Consider the following 11742-nt stretch of genomic DNA (forward strand, 5'->3'; position numbering starts at 1 on the left):
AATTTACTCTTGGGAAGCAAAAGAGGAAAACAGAAACAGAGGAATTAATCCATACTTAGAGGGGGCTGGATTGTAAATTCATTGCAATCAACAGTAATTTTTCCACAATGGGTCAAGCCCATATGGCTGTGTTGTAAATGTTGCGCAGCAGTCTTAATGGGGCAGAACACGGTGGAGGGCATCTGTGCGGTTCCTTTTAAAGAGGCAGAATATACTGTCCTTTGCTTTGCAGACAGGACTGGGAGCGATGGATCTCACCCATCCCTTGGGATGGCCAGGTAGCTACAGGTCAGCAGGCAATAGTAAAGTTAATTAAGCGCAATAATGTGGTGAGGGTGAAAAGTGAGTCGGTGAAGGGAGGGGTTGAAATATTCCTTCCTATTCAGTAAGAGGTTAAAGCCTCTTTACATTGTTTTCCTCTCTGGTCTCTTTTTTTTCCTTCTTCTTCTTTTCTCTTTTTTTTCTCTTAATCCTTTTTTTTTAAAGAGAGACCCAGAACACCTTCCACTCCACGTTTTCTTCAAGAAAACCCCATGCACGCTATAGTTTTGCGACGTTTGACTATACTATCGATCTTCCTGAGGTAATCTGAAAAATCCATCTCCCCGGGACCTTGCCGTCCAAGGCGGCCATTTCACAGCCTTCTCGGGGCAGCCGTTCACAGCAGCGCAGCGAGTCACGGGAGCGAGATGCAACGTCGGACGAGCCAGCGGGGATTCCTCAGATGGAGACACGAGAACGTGTTTCTCCACCCAAAAGTCAGGGGAATGTTTATAATTGACCAGAGCCGCCATCGTGCGGGATGATGTTGGCGGCCTCGGCATGGTGCACTTGCTTTCCATGCGGAGCTTGCCCGCAGCCCGGGCCCTCTGAAGCCTGCTGACAGGGAGGGTGGCAGCCCCGCGCGGCTCAGCACGTACGCCCCGGCTCACGCCTTCTGGACAAACAGGGCTCCCCAAAATGCCTCCGTCAGCCCAGAAAAAAACATTTTCTCAGTGAGCGTTGCTTCCTTCGGGAGGTTTGGAGTTTCCCAGGTGCTGGAAGCCCTCCTTTCGGGCTGGCTGCAGCCCGGGCTCCGTTACCGCACCCCACCTCAGGCAGGGAAAGGCCGACTGCGGGCGGGCGGGCGGGGACGGGGCGGCGGTTGCCGCCCGCCAGCGGAGCGGCTGCCGCAAGATGGCGCCGTCCCCATTGCAATGAGCAGCCTCCGCCGCCTTTCCCAGCCCTGGGCCGGCTGAACGTTTTCAAGAGGAATTTCCCCGTTTTAGTGTCACTTCTCGTCACCGTGGCCCTGCCTGGCCATCCCGGGCTGCGGCTGGCCCCGGTTCCCCTCGCTCAGGCCCGCGGGGTGGTGGCCGAGCCCCATCACCTCAAACTCCCCGATGAGCTGAACACGGCCCCTGCTGCCGGGCCAGCCCTGCTCTGTGGTGGGACAGGCCCAGCCATGGCCCTCACGGGCACCTGCCTCCTTCCACAGCAAGAAATGAGCACAAACTGCCTTGGGTTCATCGTCAGTAATGATTTAGCAAGGTACGAGCCCAATTCTGTGCATCCCACCAGCTCCCTCCTGACGTTACTCAGGACGATTCACTCAAAAGCAGCTGCAATGGTGCTGAAGCTTTTTGTGGACTTTCTGGATTATGCTAAATACACTTTGAAAACAAAAAAACACATTAATAGTCTGTCCAGCAGTGTGGAAAGAATTATACTAAAAAAGGCTTTGAAAGAATGATGTGGGAAAAAAAACCCATTTTCTACTTTATTATCTTTTAGCTAACAGACTGGCCCTGTGAAAGGAAAGCAAACATAAACTTGAAAACAACTGAACGGTGGGCATGACTGCACTTTTGAGGAAAAATGGATATTTTTGTGGGGTTGACAGAAAATCCCAAGTTAGATGTGTAGGGACGTACAGATCATCCATATAAATGCATGGCCAAATTCACTTTCTTGCTTCCAACAAAAGCCTGTACTTGTGTTGGGAGCTTTCAGAGGATAACACGCATTTCTTGGTAGAAGTTGGGTTTTTCAGCACTTACAGATTTTTTGAAGGTTATTGTTCCTCCTGCATTTTATTCACAGTTAAAAGTATCTGGATACTCTTATTGATAGGAACAGCTGAATCTTTTTTAGAGTCCTGCTTATTTGGCTTCATAATAATTCATGGCAAATGCGTCACAAATTAATTATGTGTTCTGGGAAACAAGATTTCCTATCATCCCTTCTACTGGTTGTTGCCATTTAATTTCATTGGTGCACCTCTTGTTGATATAGTGTCAGACACAGTAAACCTTTACAGTCTCTTTTCCATTTATTTTTCATAAACATCTGTTAATGTCAGTTCTAATTCACTTCCTCCTTGCACTAAATTTTATTTGATCTATATCCTCATGAATGTGTTTTGCATGTTAATAGCTGTTCTTGCCTTGAAGCTTCTTCAATTGAAGAAGCTTCTCCTTGAAGAAGGAGCTTCCTTGAAGCTTCTCCATTCCTATTTTATGATTCGTCAAAAGGGGAGTCTAGTTGAGACAGCAGTATTAAAAATGTGGAGGTGGAAAGTGGGAAGGGCTGATGTAATGCTGAATACAGGTGCACAGGACAGGGGAGGTTGCATTACCTCTGCCGTAATACTTTCAAGCCCATATCTTAGCGCAGTTGGTGTTGAGTCCTACTGACGGTAGCTCCAAAGGCATGTTGAAAATTTGGAGCCAAGACCCATTAAAACATCGAACGCCTTGGAAAACCTTACCTGCAGGGATGACTTTCAGGGCACCTTTACAAATTTAAGGAAGATTTGATCAGAGTCTTAAGCACCCAACAGAAAGGATACAAATTTGATAATAAAGCAACTTTCAGTCTGCTAAAATAAATGTAAACAGATAGCTGAGGGCAGTCAAATGTAGATTTACAATAAATTGCAAAATCCTAACAGGATTATTTGCTGTCAGAACAATTCCCTGGAGGCTTTGGTGGCCATCCATCCTTGGGAGTTTAAATGTGATCTACCTAAAAATCCTGTAATCTGACATGGTTCTTCTATATTTCCTGAGCATCTGTGGTAACAAAAAAAACCAGAACCAGAACTTTAAAAATACAGTTTATTTATATAAGACCAGCACAAGCAGCCAAGCAGGCGCTTCCAGGTTGTAGGTGCAAAAAAGGAACAATCTGTCTCATGGAAATAATATTTAGAACAGCTGAGATTAAAGAAGTGACCCTGGCCCAGAGGCTATTCCAAGATATAGGATGATGCTTCATGAAGCCAATGAGCAATGTTTAGTGGGCATAAGATGCAATCTCATTTCCTCTGGATAAAAAACACACTTAAGCTCACACACTGTGGGATTACAGGTTTACGTACTGGAAAAGAAAGGGGAAGGTGTATTTCCAAACCCTGTCAGTACTTCGCTAAAATTCCCTATGATGATACAAACTCGCCCTGGGGTTTTGCGCCCGAATATGGATAAGTGAACGAGGATCCTTGCTGATTCCCTTCCAACCCTATCTGTCTGTTCATCGTACCTAAGGTGGCCTGAGGCAAAATGTCTCAGCCGTTCTCCTGGGCAGTGCCCGGGACTGTGGGGCATGTGCTGCTTCCCAGCACAGCCTCCCCAGGACTGCTGACTCCTTGGGCGATCCTGGGAATTTCTCCTGTGCTCTCATCTGTTCATGGTATTTTCATTCTATTTGGTAACATGGGAGGGAAACACCGGCAGTGTCAGAGCGGGAAGGAAGCGATATTGGGTGATGTCTGTTATCCCAAATGACAGGAATGCCAGACCAGAGTGTGAGCTCTGGTAATGAGCTCGTGTGGGTGGTGCTGCTGAGGTGAAAATTAACCCAGTATCCTGATGCCTTGTACTCACCTCTTTTATGCAACACTGGCTCGGATAGTGCCTGCCCAGGTAACTTTTACACCTCATCTTGCAAACTTTTGATCGGTGTTGCTGTGCAAAGGTCTCTCCTTGCAATTTCCACCCTAGAAGGGCTGCATTTTAACGGGGAGGAAACGGAATCCCGTAACCCAAGCTGTGTGTGATGTGAATGAGTAAACTATGGGAAAACATGAGACACACCAGCTCTGATATGTGAAGAAACAAACAAACAAACTCGATCTTTACCTGCCCAGTCAAACAGGACAGGGTTTAAGATTCTTTTCTTGCTACTAGCGTAGAAAAACCTGACCAGACCTGACCTAAATCCCTTTGAAATGACTGTACGTTATTACCCAGTTCCTTTAGGTTTCTCAGCATAGATGCAACTGGGTAGGTGGCTGCTGCCAGTGTAACAGTTTGGAAAGGAAATAAAAGACCCATTAATCCCTTGAAAAATCCACGTGTGTTTCGCCTTCGGGCGCTACACTCAGCGTGACCTCACTTTGCATCTTTTACTCACACAGAAATGTTCTTGTCTTTAGCCCCGTTGTCAGGAGTTCATTTCTCTGCTGGGCTCTGCTGTCAGCCTCCTGGTAGCCCTTGCCAACGGCAGTTTCGTTGACTGTGCCTTCTGTTGGCACCCTGTCTTGGGAACTGAAGATCTGTAGCATACCGAGGGCTAGTCACATCATCTGCAATGCATTTTTTTTGGTAGCTTCTTCCTGTTTTTTTTCCTTAGTGTTATCTGTCTCCTCACTTCTCATTATCTCAAAGCTGATTGTTTCTAACCCTCCCCTTGAATCTGACACTCCCTTTGTGTCTTTCTACCATGCAGTATTGCTGTTGTGAACGTTTAAAGATTTGGAGTTCTGCTTTCGATTTCACTTTGCTGTCCCGTTGCATCTTCCATCCCCTGGCATTTAGTTTTGAGGTATGGTTTCCTGCGAACCTGCTGCCTCTAAGCCTTGTTCTCGCTGGTTCTGCTTGTTTGCTCCAAGGAAGTGCTTTCCGTCTGTAGACTAGAATGTCTGTGCAATGCACGTGTGTGAGAGGGAGGGCACGGAGGGCAGCCCCAGGGCTAATGTGAATAGGGCAGGTTAATACCATTTGTGCGCCGAGTTTCTGCAGCCTTGGTCGCTGGGGGATGGCAGTTTCAATGGCTTATGTTGGATAACTTCCAGAATTGTCCTTTTGTGGGACTGAAAATGGCACTGAGAGGTTTCCGCGTAGCTCATGCAAATGCCATAAACATTTTAATACAACTAACGCATTGAGAAGACATAGCTACCGTATGGTATGTCCGAGATGGGGCACTTATCCAAAATAGTAATTCTCTCGGTACACTTATTTCTTTGGGGTGATGATGATGATGGATTTCCTTTAACATCACTAGAGGACACCTGGGCCTGCAATGTTCTTTTTAGAAAGGTTATTTCAACGATAGATAGGTATTTTCTTGTCATTATACACAGTACAGTATCTGTTTCCAGAGTCATTGCTTTAGTAGAGAGCCATTTTATTGAAGTATTATTCACTGATAATGGTCATATTCTTGCCATGTATTGCCAAATAAATATAACAATAAATGAGCAAATATTACCGCACGTGCACGTGTCTGAGAACCTACAGTCACTGAAGGTTATCAGTGCAGACAAACTGTAAAATAGCCAGACAAGGGCTCAATCCTGCCAAGTGCTTCACTTGCTGCAGGGGGCCCGTGTCCACGGGGGTGCCAGCGGACGTATTTGTCAGTAGTGGGCTGCCAGCCTCTTCCACAGACACAGGGCTCAGACCTGGCAGGAAGCAGGCCCAAAGACGGACAGCACAGATATAACGTGTCCCACATGAAAGCAGCCACCTCTTTGAATTTCAGCGATATGGTCATTAATGGCCACCCCCTCTACAGCTATCTGAAGCCTCTCCCGTGCCTTTTTCTTGTTCCAGGTGTGTGTTCGACCCATTCCTGTAGCATCTAGGGATTCTGTTGCGTTGATGTCATGTTGTTCATGTTTCCATGAGAAATGCAGCAGAAAAAAACTTGGTTCACCTATCTTTATTGATATATTTATCTATAATATATAGGTCTGGTGGTTTTGTAGGTGGATAAAATCGCATAGACCACTACTTAGGATGAGGGTTTCTCTCAAGAGGCTGTTTCACATTGTGGCCAGCGGAGCCCAGGCTCAGCTGCGTGTTGCTGCTTGTCAAGCATCAAAACCCCTTGGGATCGCTGGCTGTACGAGTTCAGGGTCTCCTGGCCATGGTTCATACCTTCGCTGCGTTATGAGTTACAAAACGCAGGCTCCGGGCCACTGGGTCTTTCCCTCTCCCTTGTGCTGTAAATATATTTTGCTCCAAGTCACGGTGCTGTCTGCAGAAGTTGCAGGCGCATTTTGTAAATTGCTGCCCTTGCAGTTAGGAGATGTGTAAAATACAACGTTTGTTTGTGTGTCAGAGCAGCCCTGAACATTGTTATAGGCGGTTATAATTTCCAATCTGTTGAACTCGCATTGTACTGTAAAACACTTTGCCAAAAAGGTAGCACTTCTTTGGTTTGTCTTCTATGAACGGGCCATTTAGGATGAAATGCTGCATGAACCCTTGCGTGGCGATGCTGTAAATTGCTAACAAAGTACATTCCCCAGAGTACCCTCCGATACCTCAGATAGACATGTACCTCAGTAGAGTGATGTGGTCTTTCTGCTCTTACTACCGTGCGAAGAAGACCTGGTGCGTAGAGGTCACAGTTACTACCAGGCAAGAGATTCCCCATTGTATGGAGGTGAACCAGCCCTGGGGAAATGTTCTTTACTTTAATGTCCTTGGTCAGTAGCCAGATGAGCAAACTTTACATTCACAAAACATTGCTCCTAACTTCAGAGCTTTTCTGACAATTTTCTGTCTCGCTCGTTTGGTGATAAACTGGGCAAAGGCTCACTTGGCATACTGGAGAACATTTTCGCCATTCGAGGCAGGAGGAGCTTGCATATTAATTATTAAGGCAGAAGAAGATACGTACCCCGCTCAGCTACCCCAGCCTGGCTGGTAAATAACAGCGCAACGCAAAAATCCTGAGGTACGGAGGAGTTTGTGCCTAAAAGAGAGAGCAGAGGGCTTCTGTTGCTCACTGGTGTCCATACGCCCCGCGAGCGTGAAGCCTCACCTAGCCTCCCAGTGAGCCTTTCGTTTGCCGTTGCAGTCAGAAGACCTTCGCGTTGGGTGGATACGCTTCGACCTGTGTGCACCTCTTTAGTCAGCTGTCTTAGCTCCATGGTGGCAGGGAGCCTTCCTGCTGTTAACACGATGTGCAAATAAAGATTTACAATTAGATTCAAATTTTATGCTTTGAAACAAGTCTGACTGTATTCCCTGGGTCAAGATTCTCCCTTACCCGCTCCTGCCTTGGATTCGAGCTCTATTTAAGCAGGGTCATCAGGCTCTTGGAGGTGGGTGTGTTTTGCTGCCCTGGCCAAGGTTGGGTGCTGGCATTATTGATCCTGAGGTGGAAGCAGGTTCTGGAGCGCTCTGCTGAGGCCGGTCCTGGGGCTGTCCAGCTCAACCGTGAAAGACAGATCCTGCCCAAACAAGGCAGGATCACACATGGGCGTTGATCAGATTATGGATCTTGTAGACTTGAAATTAGTGATGGATACAAAAGCTTATACTTCTTGAACGGTATTTTCTTTCCTCTTTTGTAAGTGTCTCCCAAGTGAAGACAAACATATCATTAATTGTGAGAAAGGGAAAGCTGGGAAGATCAAAGTCTTTCAAATGGCAACATTTTTTTTTCCCCTCCAAGAAACTAATAAAAATAACAAAAGTAGATTTTGGAAAATGTTATTAGGCTTCCACCTTAGGAAAAAAAAAAGATATTATTTTGTCAATTACTTATTTCCAAAGGATTAGAAGGTAAGAAAAGATAGTCTGTTCCATTTGGTATTTTAAAGCGATTAGAAAGGCCCGAGTTTGCAAAATTCTGAACTCTGGTAAGGACTTTGGTATTGAGGGCCCCCTGGGATTTACACATTTTTCCTAGTTTCCTTTGCAAAATTGCAGGTTTTGTATTCATAGCTTACCTCCTCTTCTACCGTTCTCCTAAAATCTGCTATGCTGGTGGTTTTGAGGTTTCCCATTGAGTTTCTAGATGTTGGCACAGACCCTCATGAGGAATCGGTGAACTACACTGACTTGCGCTCTTCTTCCTTGCCCAGCTTTCTGCTGACTGAAGAAGAGGAAGGAAAACCGGAGCCTTACAACAGCTCCCTATCACTGCTGCGTAATCCCAATTCAAGCCTTTGGTGGCTCTAGGAAAGTGGCAGGAGCTCTGCTTGGCACCATTAACCTTGACCGTCAGGGTGAGCCTGCAGGAAGAAGAGGCTCTCCAGCTCATTGCTTTGACTCCATAACATGCCGGGTTAGTACTAATTTAATTCCAGCAAATTCAATACGGTTACACCAGGGATCAATTTGTTCTGAAGTTATTTTGGTGCGTTCATACACAGAAGTGTCAGGTATTATTAGCAACAGAAGTTTATCTTGTGAGATAGTATTAAGAACCTGATAGAAGTGTGATTTTGTTTCATACTGGCAGAGAATATAGCAAATGCTGTTTGACTCCCTTCACAGCATGGATTAGCAAAATTAGACTTGTCTCCTTTGCACTAACAAGCCCCAGAACAGAATGTGAGCCATGAAATGAAGGAAACTCCTTTCAGACACACACACACACACACACAAAAGGAAAATAAATCACCTCGGCTTCCAGGAGGATAGATTATTACAGAGTTCATATCTGTAGGGCATCTACTCTGCAGAATTTTTTGCACACAATGACACGACTTTATGGTTTTATTTACATTTTCTGAAGAGTTCACATGACGTGTTGCTATGGGGAACGCTGCAGTTGTCTGGGATACCCTTTTATATTTACATCACACACACACAGTTCTGCCTATATACTGACTTGGTGCTGCTTGACAAATCAGTAACTAACTATGATGGGTGTGTTAATTTGAGTCAGGTTTTAATCTAGTAAGAGTATTGTTGGATCTTTATTTTATTTTACCATTTGTTTATTTTTCTTTTGAATTTTTCATGAGTAATGCCTTTGGAACGCAGACAAATCTGGAAGCTGGTAAATCCTGTTCTCTGAGGCTGCACATAACACTGCTTGCCCTAGGCAGGATTTGCAGAGAAGCTCATTTCTATATAGGCACCCAAATAAGTGACCAGAATCTAACTTGACCTTCAGGGACAGTCAGAGCCTGGGTGCCAGTTGTCCCCTAGTCAGGTGGTTGAGCGTTTCTGGTAACGTAGCCCTGGACAGGCATAGCGAACACTTGAAATTTTCCCTGAAATCTTTTGAAAATCTGCCCTCAAGGCTCAACCCTGAGCTGATGTAGTGGCACAGAGAGACTTCATTCATTTTCATCTGGTGGGCCTTGAATTTGACCCAAACTATTTTCACTGACAAATAAAGCTCAACTTCGAATAGAAGTTAGGTGAGGACAATAAGCACGAGTTAAAATAAATAGACATTCTGAAGTCTGCCGTTTCAAAGCATGTCTCTGTGGGAGTTCAGTTCACAGACTCTGTTCACACAGTGAGGAGTAAACAGTAATGTTTCAAAGTATTCCTGGAAATTTCCTCCCACAGCTGTCACCTTAAGCACATACCATCCTCTGCTTGGTTTTACAGAGGATTGTGCTAGGAAAGTCTTGGATTCAGAGCTCGCACCTCAGGCAGCAAGGCCTCAGGGTGTAATGAGAAAATTGCCATTTTTTCCTCAATAGATTCGAGCTGAAAAGAAGGGTCCCTTCCATGACATCTTCCCCTCTTCACTGCCTCCTTTCTTCCCCTCCCCCCCCCCTTAAACTTTTCAAGATACCTGGCTTCCAAATGTCAGAAAGGAGCCTGACACTACAAAGTTTTAGAGCTTCATAGAATCCTCAGAGAACAGGTTGAATGCCACAAAAACATTGCTGACATCCAAATCATGCTATTTCAGTTCTGAATGACTGTGCATTTTGACCACATTCATGTTCTTCATTATTAACTAATCTCAGATGTTCACACTAGACTACTTTTGCTCACATGCGTGTTTAACGAATTACTGTCTTTCAGAGGAATTGAATAATCAGACATTTGTTCCCAGAAAGAGTATTAACTGCATGTCATGTATTATCCATTAGTTCATTAATTATTTATCACTTGTAATCCTTATTTAGGAAGTTCTAGTCATCCAAGAATGGTATCGCACAACTTGTGCCCTAATTTCGTAATCATATATAGTCATGAAAAGCTGTCACTGCTTCTGGAAGATGGTGCTGCTGCCTGCCCATTCTTGTCCCTCATCCTATGTGGTCCCTTCTTCCGTCACAAGAACTCACTTGCTCTTTCAGAGAAGGAGGCCAAGAAACTGATCTAGGCTAAAACTAACACTACAAAGGAAAATCTTGGCCAGACAAATGCTTGTGTTGGAACACGAAGGAGCTGGTGGCACAGGGAGTGCACAGGAGTTTCTGGAAGAGAGCTTGACTTTGTCTTCTGGTGACCTGCGTAAACTAGTTTAAACTGATTGAGAAATGACATTGTAAAATGACTATTAGTTGTGTAGCCAAAGCGACAAGTCTGTGAATGCCCTAGATGGCAAACATGTTTTAACTTCTCCTAGATCTGGATGCTTTCTCTTGCAAGGGCAAAGGGATCTCCTAGGTGCCCTTGGCAAGCGTGTGGCACCAGTAGTCCCGACCGTAGCACTGTATGCTAAATTTTCAGGTGGGATTGAGCGTGAGGCCTCATATAAAGACAATGGCCAGTGGTTCTCTGTCCCCATTGGAAAAGTTGGCCTAGTTTTATCAACAGAAAAAAGATTTAAATTAATCAAATAATGACTTTGTATCATGTTAAGCTTTCTGTCCAGTCCAAGTTGGGATACTCCTGCCCACAAAAGGGCTTTCTCCTGCCCCACCCCTATGTCCCCAGTGCTGTCACCTGCGGCATTTCCTCGTACATCCATAACCCGGTCTAATCACACAGGCTGGCAGCCAAGCGTATGCCACTGCAGAGAGAGGAACACCGCTGGTTTTTAAAATGCAAGTTATGCGATAGAGCAGCATGGCAGAGCATAGGTACAAACCCAACACACTTTGACGCTCTTACAAACTATAACAAAGCACAAGGTCCAACGCATCACCCTTTCTACCTGTATTTATACAGGCTTGCTGGCAGTCTCCCCCAGCTTGGCCCACAGGATTTCAGTCATTGCCCTCTGGTCCTCACTCAAGAGCCAAGCACTTACTAAATGAGAAAGAGAGTAGATAATGAATAACAACAACAGGGTTAATTCTTTCCATTTCTGGGTCAGCAATAGGCTGAAACACAATCAGAGATGTAAAAAAAAATTAGAAACAGCATGGTGGTTAGAGGGAAAACGAAGAAAGCCCAGCATAGTGCCAATCACTGAACAGCCTAAAGAGGAAGAACTTTGGTGGCAATGACTGCTGATCAGCCAAAGTGCTCTTGAAACAGAAAACTGCATCCTTGCACTTCACGTGACAGCAAGACTGAAGATTAACCCTTGACCTGTGTACTTGCCCCGTGCAGAGTGCTTCCTCCAGCTCCTAATGAAACAAGGCCCCAGTCTGGCTCATTTTGCAGGCAGAGCTCAGCTGCTAGAAGAGCTGGGCCCCCCTTCTTGGCATGCCTTGTCCTCTCACTCTCCCTTTTGCTTTTCTTACTGTCTTATGGATTGTTGACTTTTGGTTACTTATCTATTTCTCCCTCTCCCAATCCTGTCCAGGAGAATGCACACAATGCGTCTGGTCTTCTGTTTCCCTTAACTCTGGGATTAAGAAACAAAGCAGCA

This window comes from Platalea leucorodia (assembly GCF_965183815.1).
Source record: "Platalea leucorodia genome assembly, chromosome: 8".
In the NCBI taxonomy this organism is placed as follows: domain Eukaryota; kingdom Metazoa; phylum Chordata; class Aves; order Pelecaniformes; family Threskiornithidae; genus Platalea; species Platalea leucorodia.